The sequence below is a fragment of the Copadichromis virginalis genome, linkage group LG18, assembly GCF_057382275.1.
Source record: "Copadichromis virginalis isolate Kocher_CV1m ecotype Utaka linkage group LG18, C_Virginalis_male_GT1.1, whole genome shotgun sequence".
Taxonomy (NCBI): Eukaryota; Metazoa; Chordata; class Actinopteri; order Cichliformes; family Cichlidae; genus Copadichromis; species Copadichromis virginalis.
Window position 1 is genome coordinate 37,940,522 of NC_140635.1, and position 20,695 is coordinate 37,961,216.

Genomic DNA, 20,695 nt, shown 5'->3' on the forward strand with positions numbered 1-20,695 from the left:
TGCTTGCTCATAGGGGGTCATATGATTGTTGGGTTTTTCTCTGTATCTATGAAGCGCCTTGAGGCGACTTTTGTTGTGATTTGGCGCTATATAAATAAAATTGAATTGAATTGAATTGAATTGAAACCTTACTGGGCAGGTACTAAAAAAATACCTGTAACCAGGTACTATCACCTAATGGAAACTTTAAAGATCGAGCTGAGTCAAGTTAAGCCAAGCTAGGTAGGTGCAAGTGGAAAAGCGTTAGAGATCACAAACTCTGATCGAAATTGAGGCCATTCAATTTCGGTGTAAAGACGTTAAACTACATATGTGAAGGTCTCATAATGGTTTCACCTCTGCTGATAATTACCCACGCCTTTTTTCCACCCCTTGGCTCATGTGATGTGTTTCATAGTTGGTCAACGACCCTGGTAAAGACAACCCGCTCTGGGTTTTAAATACCTGGGACTCTCCAACGTTTAGTTTTAGATCTAACGAAGGTTCTCAGAGGAGAGGTGAAAGGTCTTCAAGGCACTTAGAGAATTCCAGCTGCTTTCTTTCAAAGCTCATCAGACTACCATGACGTGGATGACTGGGAACCCTTTTTTCTCATTCACTGTGTGCAGTCCCTCTGGAGTCATCCCTGTTGGAGCTTGTCAGTAGCAAAGGCCTGAAGGTACAAAAATGAATACTGAAGAGAGCTTAACACCATTCCTGCTTGAATTTGAAGGCCGATTTAAGTCTATCCTTTCAGAGTTCCAGACTTAAACACATACTTCCTGTGGCTCGTTGGTCTAGGCGTCTGATTCTCGCTTAGGGTGCGAGAGGTCCCGGGTTCAAATCCCGGACGAGCCCCCTGAACATCACAAGCTCTAAGCTTCATGGAATTCTTTGGTAAGACACATTCCTTCTGGGGCATTGTAAATGTGTTGTGTGCCAAACCGTTCAATGTGATGTGTGACACCAATTTGTCTTTCTAAAACAACGTTTGTGAAGGAGTCACTCTCATGAGTCATTGAGTGATGCCATTGACTGCACAGTCCATGCCACGCAATCTGTATATGTCACATTTTGAGATTGCCTTGGAAACCTTACTGGGCAGGTACTAAAAAATACCTGTAACCAGGTACTATCACCTAATGGAAACTTTAAAGATCGAGCTGAGTCAAGTTAAGCCAAGCTAGGTAGGTGCTAGTGGAAAAGGGCTATTAGAGATCACAAAGTCTGATCGAAATTGAGGCCATTCAATTTCGGTGTAAAGACGTTAAACTACATATGTGAAGGTCTCATAATGGTTTCACCTGAAACCTCTGCTGATATTTACCCACGCCTTTTTTCCACCCCTTGGCTCATGTGATGTGTTTCATAGTTGGTCAACGACCCTGGCAAAGACAACCCGCTCTGGGTTTTAAATACCTGGGACTCTCCAACGTTTAGTTTTAGATCTAACGAAGGTTCTCAGAGGAGAGGTGAAAGGTCTTCAAGGCACTTAGAGAATTCCAGCTGCTTTCTTTCAAAGCTCATCAGACTACCACGACGTGGATGACTGGGAACCCTTTTTTCTCATTCACTGTGTGCAGTCCCTCTGGAGTCATCCCTGTTGGAGCTTGTCAGTAGCAAAGGCCTGAAGGTACAAAAATGAATACTGAGGAGAGCTTAACACCATTCCTGCTTGAATTTGAAGGCCGATTTAAGTCTATCCTTTCAGAGTTCCAGACTTAAACACATACTTCCTGTGGCTCGTTGGTCTAGGCGTATGATTCTCGCTTAGGGTGCGAGAGGTCCCGGGTTCAAATCCCGGACGAGCCCCCTTAAAATCACAAGCTCTTAGCTTCATGGAATTCTTTGGTAAGACACATTCCTTCTGGGGCATTGTAAATGTGTTGTGTGCCAAACCTTTCTATGTCATCTGTGACATCAACTTGTATTTCTAAAATAACGTTGTTGATTTTGTGAAGGAGTCACTCTCAAGACTCATTGAGTGATGCCATTGACTGCACAGTCCCTGCCACGCAATCTGTATATGTCACATTTTGAGATTGCCTTGGAAACCTTACTGGGCAGGTACTAAAAAAATACCTGTAACCAGGTACTATCACCTAATGGAAACTTTAAAGATCGAGCTGAGTCAAGTTAAGCCAAGCTAGGTAGGTGCTAGTGGAAAAGGGCTATTAGAGATCACAAACTCTGATCGAAATTGAGGCCATTCAATTTCGGTGTAAAGACGTTAAACTACATATGTGAAGGTCTCATAATGGTTTCACCTGAAACCTCTGCTGATATTTACCCACGCCTTTTTTCCACCCCTTGGCTCATGTGATGTGTTTCATAGTTGGTCAACGACCCTGGCAAAGACAACCCGCTCTGGGTTTTAAATACCTGGGACTCTCCAACGTTTAGTTTTAGATCTAACGAAGGTTCTCAGAGGAGAGGTGAAAGGTCTTCAAGGCACTTAGAGAATTCCAGCTGCTTTCTTTCAAAGCTCATCAGACTACCATGACGTGGATGACTGGGAACCCTTTTTTCTCATTCACTGTGTGCAGTCCCTCTGGAGTCATCCCTGTTGGAGCTTGTCAGTAGCAAAGGCCTGAAGGTACAAAAATGAATACTGAAGAGAGCTTAACACCATTCCTGCTTGAATTTGAAGGCCGATTTAAGTCTATCCTTTCAGAGTTCCAGACTTAAACAAACACTTCCTGTGGCTCGTTGGTCTAGGCGTATGATTCTCGCTTAGGGTGCGAGAGGTCCCGGGTTCAAATCCCGGACGAGCCCCCTTAAAATCACAAGCTCTTAGCTTCATGGAATTCTTTGGTAAGACACATTCCTTCTGGGGCATTGTAAATGTGTTGTGTGCCAAACCGTTCAATGTGATCTGGGACACCAATTTGTCTTTCTAAAACAACGTTTGTGAAGGAGTCACTCTCATGAGTCATTGAGTGATGCCATTGACTGCACAGTCCCTGCCACGCAATCTGTATATGTCACATTTTGAGATTGCCTTGGAAACCTTACTGGGCAGGTACTAAAAAATACCTGTAACCAGGTACTATCACCTAATGGGAACTTTAAAGATCGAGCTGAGTCAAGTTAAGCCAAGCTAGGTAGGTGTTAGTGGAAAAGGGCTATTAGAGATCACAAACTCTGATCGAAATTGAGGCCATTCAATTTCGGTGTAAAGACGTTAAACTACATATGTGAAGGTCTCATAATGGTTTCACCTGAAACCTCTGCTGATATTTACCCACGCCTTTTTTCCACCCCTTGGCTCATGTGATGTGTTTCATAGTTGGTCAACGACCCTGGCAAAGACAACCCGCTCTGGGTTTTAAATACCTGGGACTCTCCAACGTTTAGTTTTAGATCTAACGAAGGTTCTCAGAGGAGAGGTGAAAGGTCTTCAAGGCACTTAGAGAATTCCAGCTGCTTTCTTTCAAAGCTCATCAGACTACCATGACGTGGATGACTGGGAACCCTTTTTTCTCATTCACTGTGTGCAGTCCCTCTGGAGTCATCCCTGTTGGAGCTTGTCAGTAGGAAAGGCCTGAAGGTACAAAAATGAATACTGAAGAGAGCTTAACACCATTCCTGCTTGAATTTGAAGGCCGATTTAAGTCTATCCTTTCAGAGTTCCAGACTTAAACACAAACTTCCTGTGGCTCGTTGGTCTAGGCGTATGATTCTCGCTTAGGGTGCGAGAGGTCCCGGGTTCAAATCCCGGACGAGCCCCCTTAAAATCACAAGCTCTTAGCTTCATGGAATTCTTTGGTAAGACACATTCCTTCTGGGGCATTGTAAATGTGTTGTGTGCCAAACCTTTCTATGTCATCTGTGACATCAACTTGTATTTCTAAAATAACGTTGTTGATTTTGTGAAGGAGTCACTCTCAAGACTCATTGAGTGATGCCATTGACTGCACAGTCCCTGCCACGCAATCTGTATATGTCACATTTTGAGATTGCCTTGGAAACCTTACTGGGCAGGTACTAAAAAAATACCTGTAACCAGGTACTATCACCTAATGGAAACTTTAAAGATCGAGCTGAGTCAAGTTAAGCCAAGCTAGGTAGGTGCAAGTGGAAAAGCGTTAGAGATCACAAACTCTGATCGAAATTGAGGCCATTCAATTTTGGTGTAAAGACGTTAAACTACATATGTGAAGGTCTCATAATGGTTTCACCTCTGCTGATAATTACCCACGCCTTTTTTCCACCCCTTGGCTCATGTGATGTGTTTCATAGTTGGTCAACGACCCTGGTAAAGACAACCCGCTCTGGGTTTTAAATACCTGGGACTCTCCAACGTTTAGTTTTAGATCTAACGAAGGTTCTCAGAGGAGAGGTGAAAGGTCTTCAAGGCACTTAGAGAATTCCAGCTGCTTTCTTTCAAAGCTCATCAGACTACCATGACGTGGATGACTGGGAACCCTTTTTTCTCATTCACTGTGTGCAGTCCCTCTGGAGTCATCCCTGTTGGAGCTTGTCAGTAGCAAAGGCCTGAAGGTACAAAAATGAATACTGAAGAGAGCTTAACACCATTCCTGCTTGAATTTGAAGGCCGATTTAAGTCTATCCTTTCAGAGTTCCAGACTTAAACACATACTTCCTGTGGCTCGTTGGTCTAGGCGTATGATTCTCGCTTAGGGTGCGAGAGGTCCCGGGTTCAAATCCCGGACGAACCCCCTTAAAATCACAAGCTCTTAGCTTCATGGAATTCTTTGGAAAGACACATTCCTTCTGGGGCATTGTAAATGTGTTGTGTGCCAAACCGTTCAATGTGATCTGGGACACCAATTTGTCTTTCTAAAACAACGTTTGTGAAGGAGTCACTCTCATAAGTCATTGAGTGATGCCATTGACTGCACAGTCCCTGCCACGCAATCTGTATATGTCACATTTTGAGATTGCCTTGGAAACCTTACTGGGCAGGTACTAAAAAAATACCTGTAACCAGGTACTATCACCTAATGGAAACTTTAAAGATCGAGCTGAGTCAAGTTAAGCCAAGCTAGGTAGGTGCAAGTGGAAAAGCGTTAGAGATCACAAACTCTGATCGAAATTGAGGCCATTCAATTTCGGTGTAAAGACGTTAAACTACATATGTGAAGGTCTCATAATGGTTTCACCTCTGCTGATAATTACCCACGCCTTTTTTCCACCCCTTGGCTCATGTGATGTGTTTCATAGTTGGTCAACGACCCTGGTAAAGACAACCCCATCTAGGGTTTAAATACCTGGGACTCTCCAACATTTAGTTTTAGATCTAACGAAGGTTCTCAGAGGAGAGGTGAAAGGTCTTCAAGGCACTTAGAGAATTCCAGCTGCTTTCTTTCAAAGCTCATCAGACTACCATGACGTGGATGACTGGGAACCCTTTTTTCTCATTCACTGTGTGCAGTCCCTCTGGAGTCATCCCTGTTGGAGCTTGTCAGTAGCAAAGGCCTGAAGGTACAAAAATGAATACTGAAGAGAGCTTAACACCATTCCTGCTTGAATTTGAAGGCAGATTTAAGTCTATCCTTTCAGAGTTCCAGACTTAAACACATACTTCCTGTGGCTCGTTGGTCTAGGCGTATGATTCTCGCTTAGGGTGCGAGAGGTCCCGGTTTCAAATCCCGGACGAGCCCCCTTAAAATCACAAGCTCTTACCTTCATGGAATTCTTTGGTAAGACACATTCCTTCTGGGGCATTGTAAATGTGTTGTGTGCCAAACCTTTCTATGTCATCTGTGACATCAACTTGTATTTCTAAAATAACGTTGATGATTTTGTGAAGGAGTCACTCTCATGACTCATTGAGTGATGCCATTGACTGCACAGTCCCTGCCACGCAATCTGTATATGTCACATTTTGAGATTGCCTTGGAAACCTTACTGGGCAGGTACTAAAAAAATACCTGTAACCAGGTACTATCACCTAATGGAAACTTTAAAGATCGAGCTGAGTCAAGTTAAGCCAAGCTAGGTAGGCGCAAGTGGAAAAGCGTTAGAGATCACAAACTCTGATCGAAATTGAGGCCATTCAATTTCGGTGTAAAGACGTTAAACTACATATGTGAAGGTCTCATAATGGTTTCACCTCTGCTGATAATTACCCACGCCTTTTTTCCACCCCTTGGCTCATGTGATGTGTTTCATAGTTGGTCAACGACCCTGGTAAAGACAACCCCATCTAGGGTTTAAATACCTGGGACTCTCCAACATTTAGTTTTAGATCTAACGAAGGTTCTCAGAGGAGAGGTGAAAGGTCTTCAAGGCACTTAGAGAATTCCAGCTGCTTTCTTTCAAAGCTCATCAGACTACCACGACGTGGATGACTGGGAACCCTTTTTTCTCATTCACTGTGTGCAGTCCCTCTGGAGTCATCCCTGTTGGAGCTTGTCAGTAGCAAAGGCCTGAAGGTACAAAAATGAATACTGAAGAGAGCTTAACACCATTCCTGCTTGAATTTGAAGGCCGATTTAAGTCTATCCTTTCAGAGTTCCAGACTTAAACACATACTTCCTGTGGCTCATTGGTCTAGGCGTATGATTCTTGCTTAGGGTGCGAGAGGTCCCGGGTTCAAATCCCGGACGAGCCCCCTTAAACTCACAAGCTCTTAGCTTCATGGAATTCTTTGGTAAGACACATTCCTTCTGGGGCATTGTAAATGTGTTGTGTGCCAAACCTTTCTATGTCATCTGTGACATCAACTTGTATTTCTAAAATAACGTTGATGATTTTGTGAAGGAGTCACTCTCATGATTCATTGAGTGATGCCATTGACTGCACAGTCCCTGCCACGCAATCTGTATATGTCACATTTTGAGATTGCCTTGGAAACCTTACTGGGCAGGTACTAAAAAAATACCTGTAACCAGGTACTATCACCTAATGGAAACTTTAAAGATCGAGCTGAGTCAAGTTAAGCCAAGCTAGGTAGGTGCAAGTGGAAAAGCGTTAGAGATCACAAAGTCTGATCGAAATTGAGGCCATTCAATTTCGGTGTAAAGACGTTAAACTACATATGTGAAGGTCTCATAATGGTTTCACCTCTGCTGATAATTACCCACGCCTTTTTTCCACCCCTTGGCTCATGTGATGTGTTTCATAGTTGGTCAACGACCCTGGTAAAGACAACCCGCTCTGGGTTTTAAATACCTGGGACTCTCCAACGTTTAGTTTTAGATCTAACGAAGGTTCTCAGAGGAGAGGTGAAAGGTCTTCAAGGCACTTAGAGAATTCCAGCTGCTTTCTTTCAAAGCTCATCAGACTACCATGACGTGGATGACTGGGAACCCTTTTTTCTCATTCACTGTGTGCAGTCCCTCTGGAGTCATCCCTGTTGGAGCTTGTCAGTAGCAAAGGCCTGAAGGTACAAAAATGAATACTGAAGAGAGCTTAACACCATTCCTGCTTGAATTTGAAGGCCGATTTAAGTCTATCCTTTCAGAGTTCCAGACTTAAGCACAGGCTTCCTGAGGCTCGTTGGTCTAGGCGTATGATTCTCGCTTTGGGTGCGAGAGGTCCCGGGTTCAAATCCTGGACGAGCCCCCTTAAAATCACAAGCTCTTACCTTCATGGAATTCTTTGGAAAGACACATTCCTTCTGGGGCATTGTAAATGTGTTGTGTGCCAAACCGTTCAATGTGATCTGGGACACCAATTTGTCTTTCTAAAACAACGTTTGTGAAGGAGTCACTCTCATGAGTCATTGAGTGATGCCATTGACTGCACAGTCCCTGCCACGCAATCTGTATATGTCACATTTTGAGATTGCCTTGGAAACCTTACTGGGCAGGTACTAAAAAAATACCTGTAACCAGGTACTATCACCTAATGGAAACTTTAAAGATCGAGCTGAGTCAAGTTAAGCCAAGCTAGGTAGGTGCAAGTGGAAAAGCGTTAGAGATCACAAAGTCTGATCGAAATTGAGGCCATTCAATTTCGGTGTAAAGACGTTAAACTACATATGTGAAGGTCTCATAATGGTTTCACCTCTGCTGATAATTACCCACGCCTTTTTTCCACCCCTTGGCTCATGTGATGTGTTTCATAGTTGGTCAACGACCCTGGTAAAGACAACCCGCTCTGGGTTTTAAATACCTGGGACTCTCCAACGTTTAGTTTTAGATCTAACGAAGGTTCTCAGAGGAGAGGTGAAAGGTCTTCAAGGCACTTAGAGAATTCCAGCTGCTTTCTTTCAAAGCTCATCAGACTACCATGACGTGGATGACTGGGAACCCTTTTTTCTCATTCACTGTGTGCAGTCCCTCTGGAGTCATCCCTGTTGGAGCTTGTCAGTAGCAAAGGCCTGAAGGTACAAAAATGAATACTGAAGAGAGCTTAACACCATTCCTGCTTGAATTTGAAGACCGATTTAAGTCTATCCTTTCAGAGTTCCAGACTTAAACACAGGCTTCCTGTGGCTCGTTGGTCTAGGCGTATGATTCTCGCTTTGGGTGCGAGAGGTCCCGGGTTCAAATCCCGGACGAGCCCCCTTAAAATCACAAGCTCTTAGCTTCATGGAATTCTTTGGAAAGACACATTCCTTCTGGGGCATTGTAAATGTGTTGTGTGCCAAACCGTTCAATGTGATCTGGGACACCAATTTGTCTTTCTAAAACAACGTTTGTGAAGGAGTCACTCTCATGAGTCATTGAGTGATGCCATTGACTGCACAGTCCCTGCCACGCAATCTGTATATGTCACATTTTGAGATTGCCTTGGAAACCTTACTGGGCAGGTACTAAAAAAATACCTGTAACCAGGTACTATCACCTAATGGAAACTTTAAAGATCGAGCTGAGTCAAGTTAAGCCAAGCTAGGTAGGTGCTAGTGGAAAAGGGCTATTAGAGATCACAAACTCTGATCGAAATTGAGGCCATTCAATTTCGGTGTAAAGACGTTAAACTACATATGTGAAGGTCTCATAATGGTTTCACCTCTGCTGATAATTACCCACGCCTTTTTTCACACCTTGGCTCATGTGATGTGTTTCATAGTTGGTCAACGACCCTGGTAAAGACAACCCCATCTAGGGTTTAAATACCTGGGACTCTCCAACGTTTAGTTTTAGATCTAACGAAGGTTCTCAGAGGAGAGGTGAAAGGTCTTCAAGGCACTTAGAGAATTCCAGCTGCTTTCTTTCAAAGCTCATCAGACTACCATGACGTGGATGACTGGGAACCCTTTTTTCTCATTCACTGTGTGCAGTCCCTCTGGAGTCATCCCTGTTGGAGCTTGTCAGTAGCAAAGGCCTGAAGGTACAAAAATGAATACTGAAGAGAGCTTAACACCATTCCTGCTTGAATTTGAAGACCGATTTAAGTCTATCCTTTCAGAGTTCCAGACTTAAACACAGGCTTCCTGTGGCTCGTTGGTCTAGGCGTATGATTCTCGCTTTGGGTGCGAGAGGTCCCGGGTTCAAATCCCGGACGAGCCCCCTTAAAATCACAAGCTCTTACCTTCATGGAATTCTTTGGAAAGACACATTCCTTCTGGGGCATTGTAAATGTGTTGTGTGCCAAACCGTTCAATGTGATCTGGGACACCAATTTGTCTTTCTAAAACAACATTTGTGAAGGAGTCACTCTCATAAGTCATTGAGTGATGCCATTGACTGCACAGTCCCTGCCACGCAATCTGTATATGTCACATTTTGAGATTGCCTTGGAAACCTTACTGGGCAGGTACTAAAAAAATACCTGTAACCAGGTACTATCACCTAATGGAAACTTTAAAGATCGAGCTGAGTCAAGTTAAGCCAAGCTAGGTAGGTGCAAGTGGAAAAGCGTTAGAGATCACAAACTCTGATCGAAATTGAGGCCATTCAATTTCGGTGTAAAGACGTTAAACTACATATGTGAAGGTCTCATAATGGTTTCACCTCTGCTGATAATTACCCACGCCTTTTTTCCACCCCTTGGCTCATGTGATGTGTTTCATAGTTGGTCAACGACCCTGGTAAAGACAACCCGCTCTGGGTTTTAAATACCTGGGACTCTCCAACGTTTAGTTTTAGATCTAACGAAGGTTCTCAGAGGAGAGGTGAAAGGTCTTCAAGGCACTTAGAGAATTCCAGCTGCTTTCTTTCAAAGCTCATCAGACTACCATGACGTGGATGACTGGGAACCCTTTTTTCTCATTCACTGTGTGCAGTCCCTCTGGAGTCATCCCTGTTGGAGCTTGTCAGTAGCAAAGGCCTGAAGGTACAAAAATGAATACTGAAGAGAGCTTAACACCATTCCTGCTTGAATTTGAAGGCCGATTTAAGTCTATCCTTTCAGAGTTCCAGACTTAAACACATACTTCCTGTGGCTCGTTGGTCTAGGCGTCTGATTCTCGCTTAGGGTGCGAGAGGTCCCGGGTTCAAATCCCGGACGAGCCCCCTGAACATCACAAGCTCTAAGCTTCATGGAATTCTTTGGTAAGACACATTCCTTCTGGGGCATTGTAAATGTGTTGTGTGCCAAACCGTTCAATGTGATGTGTGACACCAATTTGTCTTTCTAAAACAACGTTTGTGAAGGAGTCACTCTCATGAGTCATTGAGTGATGCCATTGACTGCACAGTCCATGCCACGCAATCTGTATATGTCACATTTTGAGATTGCCTTGGAAACCTTACTGGGCAGGTACTAAAAAATACCTGTAACCAGGTACTATCACCTAATGGAAACTTTAAAGATCGAGCTGAGTCAAGTTAAGCCAAGCTAGGTAGGTGCTAGTGGAAAAGGGCTATTAGAGATCACAAAGTCTGATCGAAATTGAGGCCATTCAATTTCGGTGTAAAGACGTTAAACTACATATGTGAAGGTCTCATAATGGTTTCACCTGAAACCTCTGCTGATATTTACCCACGCCTTTTTTCCACCCCTTGGCTCATGTGATGTGTTTCATAGTTGGTCAACGACCCTGGCAAAGACAACCCGCTCTGGGTTTTAAATACCTGGGACTCTCCAACGTTTAGTTTTAGATCTAACGAAGGTTCTCAGAGGAGAGGTGAAAGGTCTTCAAGGCACTTAGAGAATTCCAGCTGCTTTCTTTCAAAGCTCATCAGACTACCACGACGTGGATGACTGGGAACCCTTTTTTCTCATTCACTGTGTGCAGTCCCTCTGGAGTCATCCCTGTTGGAGCTTGTCAGTAGCAAAGGCCTGAAGGTACAAAAATGAATACTGAGGAGAGCTTAACACCATTCCTGCTTGAATTTGAAGGCCGATTTAAGTCTATCCTTTCAGAGTTCCAGACTTAAACACATACTTCCTGTGGCTCGTTGGTCTAGGCGTATGATTCTCGCTTAGGGTGCGAGAGGTCCCGGGTTCAAATCCCGGACGAGCCCCCTTAAAATCACAACCTCTTAGCTTCATGGAATTCTTTGGAAAGACACATTCCTTCTGGGGCATTGTAAATGTGTTGTGTGCCAAACCTTTCTATGTCATCTGTGACATCAACTTGTATTTCTAAAATAACGTTGTTGATTTTGTGAAGGAGTCACTCTCAAGACTCATTGAGTGATGCCATTGACTGCACAGTCCCTGCCACGCAATCTGTATATGTCACATTTTGAGATTGCCTTGGAAACCTTACTGGGCAGGTACTAAAAAAATACCTGTAACCAGGTACTATCACCTAATGGAAACTTTAAAGATCGAGCTGAGTCAAGTTAAGCCAAGCTAGGTAGGTGCAAGTGGAAAAGCGTTAGAGATCACAAACTCTGATCGAAATTGAGGCCATTCAATTTCGGTGTAAAGACGTTAAACTACATATGTGAAGGTCTCATAATGGTTTCACCTCTGCTGATAATTACCCACGCCTTTTTTCCACCCCTTGGCTCATGTGATGTGTTTCATAGTTGGTCAACGACCCTGGTAAAGACAACCCGCTCTGGGTTTTAAATACCTGGGACTCTCCAACGTTTAGTTTTAGATCTAACGAAGGTTCTCAGAGGAGAGGTGAAAGGTCTTCAAGGCACTTAGAGAATTCCAGCTGCTTTCTTTCAAAGCTCATCAGACTACCATGACGTGGATGACTGGGAACCCTTTTTTCTCATTCACTGTGTGCAGTCCCTCTGGAGTCATCCCTGTTGGAGCTTGTCAGTAGCAAAGGCCTGAAGGTACAAAAATGAATACTGAAGAGAGCTTAACACCATTCCTGCTTGAATTTGAAGACCGATTTAAGTCTATCCTTTCAGAGTTCCAGACTTAAACACAGGCTTCCTGTGGCTCGTTGGTCTAGGCGTATGATTCTCGCTTTGGGTGCGAGAGGTCCCGGGTTCAAATCCTGGACGAACCCCCTTAAAATCACAAGCTCTTAGCTTCATGGAATTCTTTGGAAAGACACATTCCTTCTGGGGCATTGTAAATGTGTTGTGTGCCAAACCGTTCAATGTGATCTGGGACACCAATTTGTCTTTCTAAAACAACGTTTGTGAAGGAGTCACTCTCATAAGTCATTGAGTGATGCCATTGACTGCACAGTCCCTGCCACGCAATCTGTATATGTCACATTTTGAGATTGCCTTGGAAACCTTACTGGGCAGGTACTAAAAAAATACCTGTAACCAGGTACTATCACCTAATGGAAACTTTAAAGATCGAGCTGAGTCAAGTTAAGCCAAGCTAGGTAGGTGCAAGTGGAAAAGCGTTAGAGATCACAAACTCTGATCGAAATTGAGGCCATTCAATTTCGGTGTAAAGACGTTAAACTACATATGTGAAGGTCTCATAATGGTTTCACCTCTGCTGATAATTACCCACGCCTTTTTTCCACCCCTTGGCTCATGTGATGTGTTTCATAGTTGGTCAACGACCCTGGTAAAGACAACCCCATCTAGGGTTTAAATACCTGGGACTCTCCAACATTTAGTTTTAGATCTAACGAAGGTTCTCAGAGGAGAGGTGAAAGGTCTTCAAGGCACTTAGAGAATTCCAGCTGCTTTCTTTCAAAGCTCATCAGACTACCATGACGTGGATGACTGGGAACCCTTTTTTCTCATTCACTGTGTGCAGTCCCTCTGGAGTCATCCCTGTTGGAGCTTGTCAGTAGCAAAGGCCTGAAGGTACAAAAATGAATACTGAAGAGAGCTTAACACCATTCCTGCTTGAATTTGAAGGCAGATTTAAGTCTATCCTTTCAGAGTTCCAGACTTAAACACATACTTCCTGTGGCTCGTTGGTCTAGGCGTATGATTCTCGCTTAGGGTGCGAGAGGTCCCGGGTTCAAATCCCGGACGAGCCCCCTTAAAATCACAAGCTCTTACCTTCATGGAATTCTTTGGTAAGACACATTCCTTCTGGGGCATTGTAAATGTGTTGTGTGCCAAACCTTTCTATGTCATCTGTGACATCAACTTGTATTTCTAAAATAACGTTGATGATTTTGTGAAGGAGTCACTCTCATGACTCATTGAGTGATGCCATTGACTGCACAGTCCCTGCCACGCAATCTGTATATGTCACATTTTGAGATTGCCTTGGAAACCTTACTGGGCAGGTACTAAAAAAATACCTGTAACCAGGTACTATCACCTAATGGAAACTTTAAAGATCGAGCTGAGTCAAGTTAAGCCAAGCTAGGTAGGCGCAAGTGGAAAAGCGTTAGAGATCACAAACTCTGATCGAAATTGAGGCCATTCAATTTCGGTGTAAAGACGTTAAACTACATATGTGAAGGTCTCATAATGGTTTCACCTCTGCTGATAATTACCCACGCCTTTTTTCCACCCCTTGGCTCATGTGATGTGTTTCATAGTTGGTCAACGACCCTGGTAAAGACAACCCCATCTAGGGTTTAAATACCTGGGACTCTCCAACATTTAGTTTTAGATCTAACGAAGGTTCTCAGAGGAGAGGTGAAAGGTCTTCAAGGCACTTAGAGAATTCCAGCTGCTTTCTTTCAAAGCTCATCAGACTACCATGACGTGGATGACTGGGAACCCTTTTTTCTCATTCACTGTGTGCAGTCCCTCTGGAGTCATCCCTGTTGGAGCTTGTCAGTAGCAAAGGCCTGAAGGTACAAAAATGAATACTGAAGAGAGCTTAACACCATTCCTGCTTGAATTTGAAGGCCGATTTAAGTCTATCCTTTCAGAGTTCCAGACTTAAACACATACTTCCTGTGGCTCATTGGTCTAGGCGTATGATTCTTTCTTAGGGTGCGAGAGGTCCCGGGTTCAAATCCCGGACGAGCCCCCTTAAACTCACAAGCTCTTAGCTTCATGGAATTCTTTGGTAAGACACATTCCTTCTGGGGCATTGTAAATGTGTTGTGTGCCAAACCTTTCTATGTCATCTGTGACATCAACTTGTATTTCTAAAATAACGTTGATGATTTTGTGAAGGAGTCACTCTCATGATTCATTGAGTGATGCCATTGACTGCACAGTCCCTGCCACGCAATCTGTATATGTCACATTTTGAGATTGCCTTGGAAACCTTACTGGGCAGGTACTAAAAAAATACCTGTAACCAGGTACTATCACCTAATGGAAACTTTAAAGATCGAGCTGAGTCAAGTTAAGCCAAGCTAGGTAGGTGCAAGTGGAAAAGCGTTAGAGATCACAAAGTCTGATCGAAATTGAGGCCATTCAATTTCGGTGTAAAGACGTTAAACTACATATGTGAAGGTCTCATAATGGTTTCACCTCTGCTGATAATTACCCACGCCTTTTTTCCACCCCTTGGCTCATGTGATGTGTTTCATAGTTGGTCAACGACCCTGGTAAAGACAACCCGCTCTGGGTTTTAAATACCTGGGACTCTCCAACGTTTAGTTTTAGATCTAACGAAGGTTCTCAGAGGAGAGGTGAAAGGTCTTCAAGGCACTTAGAGAATTCCAGCTGCTTTCTTTCAAAGCTCATCAGACTACCATGACGTGGATGACTGGGAACCCTTTTTTCTCATTCACTGTGTGCAGTCCCTCTGGAGTCATCCCTGTTGGAGCTTGTCAGTAGCAAAGGCCTGAAGGTACAAAAATGAATACTGAAGAGAGCTTAACACCATTCCTGCTTGAATTTGAAGGCCGATTTAAGTCTATCCTTTCAGAGTTCCAGACTTAAACACAGGCTTCCTGAGGCTCGTTGGTCTAGGCGTATGATTCTCGCTTTGGGTGCGAGAGGTCCCGGGTTCAAATCCTGGACGAGCCTCCTTAAAATCACAAGCTCTTACCTTCATGGAATTCTTTGGAAAGACACATTCCTTCTGGGGCATTGTAAATGTGTTGTGTGCCAAACCGTTCAATGTGATCTGGGACACCAATTTGTCTTTCTAAAACAACGTTTGTGAAGGAGTCACTCTCATGAGTCATTGAGTGATGCCATTGACTGCACAGTCCCTGCCACGCAATCTGTATATGTCACATTTTGAGATTGCCTTGGAAACCTTACTGGGCAGGTACTAAAAAAATACCTGTAACCAGGTACTATCACCTAATGGAAACTTTAAAGATCGAGCTGAGTCAAGTTAAGCCAAGCTAGGTAGGTGCAAGTGGAAAAGCGTTAGAGATCACAAACTCTGATCGAAATTGAGGCCATTCAATTTCGGTGTAAAGACGTTAAACTACATATGTGAAGGTCTCATAATGGTTTCACCTCTGCTGATAATTACCCACGCCTTTTTTCCACCCCTTGGCTCATGTGATGTGTTTCATAGTTGGTCAACGACCCTGGTAAAGACAACCCGCTCTGGGTTTTAAATACCTGGGACTCTCCAACGTTTAGTTTTAGATCTAACGAAGGTTCTCAGAGGAGAGGTGAAAGGTCTTCAAGGCACTTAGAGAATTCCAGCTGCTTTCTTTCAAAGCTCATCAGACTACCATGACGTGGATGACTGGGAACCCTTTTTTCTCATTCACTGTGTGCAGTCCCTCTGGAGTCATCCCTGTTGGAGCTTGTCAGTAGCAAAGGCCTGAAGGTACAAAAATGAATACTGAAGAGAGCTTAACACCATTCCTGCTTGAATTTGAAGACCGATTTAAGTCTATCCTTTCAGAGTTCCAGACTTAAACACAGGCTTCCTGTGGCTCGTTGGTCTAGGCGTATGATTCTCGCTTTGGGTGCGAGAGGTCCCGGGTTCAAATCCCGGACGAGCCCCCTTAAAATCACAAGCTCTTAGCTTCATGGAATTCTTTGGAAAGACACATTCCTTCTGGGGCATTGTAAATGTGTTGTGTGCCAAACCGTTCAATGTGATCTGGGACACCAATTTGTCTTTCTAAAACAACGTTTGTGAAGGAGTCACTCTCATGAGTCATTGAGTGATGCCATTGACTGCACAGTCCCTGCCACGCAATCTGTATATGTCACATTTTGAGATTGCCTTGGAAACCTTACTGGGCAGGTACTAAAAAAATACCTGTAACCAGGTACTATCACCTAATGGAAACTTTAAAGATCGAGCTGAGTCAAGTTAAGCCAAGCTAGGTAGGTGCTAGTGGAAAAGGGCTATTAGAGATCACAAACTCTGATCGAAATTGAGGCCATTCAATTTCGGTGTAAAGACGTTAAACTACATATGTGAAGGTCTCATAATGGTTTCACCTCTGCTGATAATTACCCACGCCTTTTTTCACACCTTGGCTCATGTGATGTGTTTCATAGTTGGTCAACGACCCTGGTAAAGACAACCCCATCTAGGGTTTAAATACCTGGGACTCTCCAACGTTTAGTTTTAGATCTAACGAAGGTTCTCAGAGGAGAGGTGAAAGGTCTTCAAGGCACTTAGAGAATTCCAGCTGCTTTCTTTCAAAGCTCATCAGACTACCATGACGTGGATGACTGGGAACCCTTTTTTCTCATTCACTGTGTGCAGTCCCTCTGGAGTCATCCCTGTTGGAGCTTGTCAGTAGCAAAGGCCTGAAGGTACAAAAATGAATACTGAAGAGAGCTTAACACCATTCCTGCTTGAATTTGAAGACCGATTTAAGTCTATCCTTTCAGAGTTCCAGACTTAAACACAGGCTTCCTGTGGCTCGTTGGTCTAGGCGTATGATTCTCGCTTTGGGTGCGAGAGGTCCCGGGTTCAAATCCCGGACGAGCCCCCTTAAAATCACAAGCTCTTACCTTCATGGAATTCTTTGGAAAGACACATTCCTTCTGGGGCATTGTAAATGTGTTGTGTGCCAAACCGTTCAATGTGATCTGGGACACCAATTTGTCTTTCTAAAACAACATTTGTGAAGGAGTCACTCTCATAAGTCATTGAGTGATGCCATTGACTGCACAGTCCCTGCCACGCAATCTGTATATGTCACATTTTGAGATTGCCTTGGAAACCTTACTGGGCAGGTACTAAAAAAATACCTGTAACCAGGTACTATCACCTAATGGAAACTTTAAAGATCGAGCTGAGTCAAGTTAAGCCAAGCTAGGTAGGTGCAAGTGGAAAAGCGTTAGAGATCACAAACTCTGATCGAAATTGAGGCCATTCAATTTCGGTGTAAAGACGTTAAACTACATATGTGAAGGTCTCATAATGGTTTCACCTCTGCTGATAATTACCCACGCCTTTTTTCCACCCCTTGGCTCATGTGATGTGTTTCATAGTTGGTCAACGACCCTGGTAAAGACAACCCCATCTAGGGTTTAAATACCTGGGACTCTCCAACATTTAGTTTTAGATCTAACGAAGGTTCTCAGAGGAGAGGTGAAAGGTCTTCAAGGCACTTAGAGAATTCCAGCTGCTTTCTTTCAAAGCTCATCAGACTACCATGACGTGGATGACTGGGAACCCTTTTTTCTCATTCACTGTGTGCAGTCCCTCTGGAGTCATCCCTGTTGGAGCTTGTCAGTAGCAAAGGCCTGAAGGTACAAAAATGAATACTGAAGAGAGCTTAACACCATTCCTGCTTGAATTTGAAGGCCGATTTAAGTCTATCCTTTCAGAGTTCCAGACTTAAACACATACTTCCTGTGGCTCGTTGGTCTAGGCGTATGATTCTCGCTTAGGGTGCGAGAGGTCCCGGGTTCAAATCCCGGACGAGCCCCCTTAAAATCACAAGCTCTTACCTTCATGGAATTCTTTGGTAAGACACATTCCTTCTGGGGCATTGTAAATGTGTTGTGTGCCAAACCTTTCTATGTCATCTGTGACATCAACTTGTATTTCTAAAATAACGTTGATGATTTTGTGAAGGAGTCACTCTCATGACTCATTGAGTGATGCCATTGACTGCACAGTCCCTGCCACGCAATCTGTATATGTCACATTTTGAGATTGCCTTGGAAACCTTACTGGGCAGGTACTAAAAAAATACCTGTAACCAGGTACTATCACCTAATGGAAACTTTAAAGATCGAGCTGAGTCAAGTTAAGCCAAGCTAGGTAGGTGCAAGTGGAAAAGCGTTAGAGATCACAAACTCTGATCGAAATTGAGGCCATTCAATTTCGGTGTAAAGACGTTAAACTACATATGTGAAGGTCTCATAATGGTTTCACCTCTGCTGATAATTACCCACGCCTTTTTTCCACCCCTTGGCTCATGTGATGTGTTTCATAGTTGGTCAACGACCCTGGTAAAGACAACCCGCTCTGGGTTTTAAATACCTGGGACTCTCCAACGTTTAGTTTTAGATCTAACGAAGGTTCTCAGAGGAGAGGTGAAAGGTCTTCAAGGCACTTAGAGAATTCCAGCTGCTTTCTTTCAAAGCTCATCAGACTACCATGACGTGGATGACTGGGAACCCTTTTTTCTCATTCACTGTGTGCAGTCCCTCTGGAGTCATCCCTGTTGGAGCTTGTCAGTAGCAAAGGCCTGAAGGTACAAAAATGAATACTGAAGAGAGCTTAACACCATTCCTGCTTGAATTTGAAGGCCGATTTAAGTCTATCCTTTCAGAGTTCCAGACTTAAACACAGGCTTCCTGTGGCTCGTTGGTCTAGGCGTATGATTCTCGCTTAGGGTGCGAGAGGTCCCGGGTTCAAATCCCGGATGAGCCCCCTTAAGATCACAAGCTCTTACCTTCATGGAATTCTTTGGTAAGTGTGGAGCAGGGAAATTATTTTACTGCTATTGTTAAATAATAAATATAATCTGCAGCATGGATATTGCATTCAGAGGTTGAACAGTGTGTGTCTTTCAGAAAGACCAAGTGGCAGGCTGACAGGAAGTTGCAGAGAGTTTGCAGAAGTGAAAGCAGGAAGTTATTTTGAGCAGCAGGCTAAGACGATCATTGCTTTAACAATGTAACAGATAGCTTTAAGATGGCCTTAAGATGTTTATGATGATGTTAACTTTGTATTTCAGGTGCAGTTATGGCTATTTTGTACACATTGCATATCTGTGCTTATTTGAGTTGATGTTCAGGTTCTTTAAAGGTCTTAAGCTTCACTGACGTGACTGTTCAGGTGATACATGCTGAGGGAAAACTAGAACATAGAAGGAATTGCAATACATGCTTACAAAACACTTATATCAGGTCATTTTATATTAAGGTTTTAGCAGAGGTTCTTGGTTAAAACATTTATTTAGTAGAGGACATATACATAGTCTCAGTTAGGTTGTAACACATAAGGATGAGCCTCTGGTCTGGTAAAAGGTCAGAAGTGCGAGAGGTGACATAGAGGCTGAGTGAGGTCGTGACACACACACATGAGTTAGAATTATTTATAGGAAAGAGGTTCGTCATGTCTGGTTGGAACTGCGAAAGTGTCTCGGTAAAAGAGGAACCGTCCTTGTCGTCTCGGCAAGAAAGAGAAACTGAAAGGTAGAAAGGAAGTGCCGGCTATGAAAATAGAAGATGATGTTCTTTCAAATTGGGTTAAAAGTCATTGTGGTGTTGATCTGATCTATGTATAAAATGTATCTGTGACGTTAAAGGGGCGTCATTAAATTTAAGCCCTGACAGTATAAAAATCTGTGTATGCTTTGAGTAAGTTGAAGATCAATTGCTGTCTGCGTACAGAGTTGTCTTCCCACACGTGTGTAGTCATTAAAATCATTGTTTGACCAAGATCTTCTGGACCATGGTGGTTTGTACTCTCCTTCCTCAATTTTGAACCTTAACATTTGGGGGCTCGTCCAGTGGTTGAGGAGGGAGAATTGGAGGTGTAGATGGAGAAATTTGGTCTTAGGTGGTCTGACGGGCAGACATGAATTCCAGTGGTCGAAGTGAGTGGGCATAAGCCGGCTTATCCAAAGGTAAGGCACTACCTGTTGAATTATTTCCAAAGTGTGCCAAATTGGATATGATAAAATTTAAGTCTACTCACTGAAGTTACTGGTGGATGTCTGTTTTGATTTTGATGAAAAATCTCATGAGTTGAAGCAGTTAGAGTTCTGCTAAGAAGAAATGAAAGCAGTTAGAGTCTGCTAAAGCAGTTTGAGTCTGCGAGGAAAAGTTTAAATACTGGGTTGAAGTCCCAAAGAAATTGAGTTAGAGTCTCAAGTAGTTTGGTAGGGAATTTGGTCATTTTGTGGGTTAAAGTCCCGGTTGGTCATTAGGTCAGACCTTTGTTGGTCAATTTGTGGGTTAGAGTCCCCATTGTCCATCAGGGTAGATCTGCCTCAGTCATACACTTGTTTTGGGTGTTGATTGTTGTTTCAAAGTATTATAAATTATTCTAGAACGGCAGTTAGAGTCTGCTAGGAAGCGCAGTGCTCAGAGGTAACGCTTGCCAATGCCAAGGACGCTTAGGCATTGTCCTCGAAGAGGGATAGTCAGTTGGTCACTGTGGAGCTTGGGGCACTCCAGAATAACTAGGAGTTAGAGTCTCCTTACCGTTTGGAACGGTACCT

At 43.5% G+C, this 20,695-nt stretch overlaps 12 non-coding genes across 12 annotated transcripts; all 12 read left to right on the plus strand.

Annotated features, from left to right (window-relative positions):
• Nucleotides 1-1,719: 1,719 nt before the first annotated feature.
• trnap-agg (transfer RNA proline (anticodon AGG)) lies at nucleotides 1,720-1,791 on the plus strand. Its single transcript has one exon. It is a non-coding gene; the product is annotated as a tRNA-Pro (tRNA).
• An 891-nt stretch (nucleotides 1,792-2,682) lies between these two features.
• trnap-agg (transfer RNA proline (anticodon AGG)) lies at nucleotides 2,683-2,754 on the plus strand. The gene has a single exon. It is a non-coding gene; the product is annotated as a tRNA-Pro (tRNA).
• Nucleotides 2,755-3,636: 882 nt separating this feature from the next.
• Nucleotides 3,637-3,708, plus strand: trnap-agg (transfer RNA proline (anticodon AGG)). The gene has a single exon. It is a non-coding gene; the product is annotated as a tRNA-Pro (tRNA).
• Nucleotides 3,709-8,385: 4,677 nt separating this feature from the next.
• Nucleotides 8,386-8,457, plus strand: trnap-ugg (transfer RNA proline (anticodon UGG)). The gene has a single exon. It is a non-coding gene; the product is annotated as a tRNA-Pro (tRNA).
• An 875-nt stretch (nucleotides 8,458-9,332) lies between these two features.
• Nucleotides 9,333-9,404, plus strand: trnap-ugg (transfer RNA proline (anticodon UGG)). Its single transcript has one exon. It is a non-coding gene; the product is annotated as a tRNA-Pro (tRNA).
• Nucleotides 9,405-11,231: 1,827 nt separating this feature from the next.
• trnap-agg (transfer RNA proline (anticodon AGG)) lies at nucleotides 11,232-11,303 on the plus strand. Its single transcript has one exon. It is a non-coding gene; the product is annotated as a tRNA-Pro (tRNA).
• A 1,826-nt stretch (nucleotides 11,304-13,129) lies between these two features.
• trnap-agg (transfer RNA proline (anticodon AGG)) lies at nucleotides 13,130-13,201 on the plus strand. Its single transcript has one exon. It is a non-coding gene; the product is annotated as a tRNA-Pro (tRNA).
• A 1,834-nt stretch (nucleotides 13,202-15,035) lies between these two features.
• On the plus strand, nucleotides 15,036-15,107 carry trnap-ugg (transfer RNA proline (anticodon UGG)). The gene has a single exon. It is a non-coding gene; the product is annotated as a tRNA-Pro (tRNA).
• Nucleotides 15,108-15,980: 873 nt separating this feature from the next.
• On the plus strand, nucleotides 15,981-16,052 carry trnap-ugg (transfer RNA proline (anticodon UGG)). Its single transcript has one exon. It is a non-coding gene; the product is annotated as a tRNA-Pro (tRNA).
• Nucleotides 16,053-16,927: 875 nt separating this feature from the next.
• trnap-ugg (transfer RNA proline (anticodon UGG)) lies at nucleotides 16,928-16,999 on the plus strand. Its single transcript has one exon. It is a non-coding gene; the product is annotated as a tRNA-Pro (tRNA).
• An 873-nt stretch (nucleotides 17,000-17,872) lies between these two features.
• On the plus strand, nucleotides 17,873-17,944 carry trnap-agg (transfer RNA proline (anticodon AGG)). The gene has a single exon. It is a non-coding gene; the product is annotated as a tRNA-Pro (tRNA).
• Nucleotides 17,945-18,825: 881 nt separating this feature from the next.
• On the plus strand, nucleotides 18,826-18,897 carry trnap-agg (transfer RNA proline (anticodon AGG)). Its single transcript has one exon. It is a non-coding gene; the product is annotated as a tRNA-Pro (tRNA).
• The last annotated feature ends 1,798 nt before the right edge of the window (nucleotides 18,898-20,695 follow it).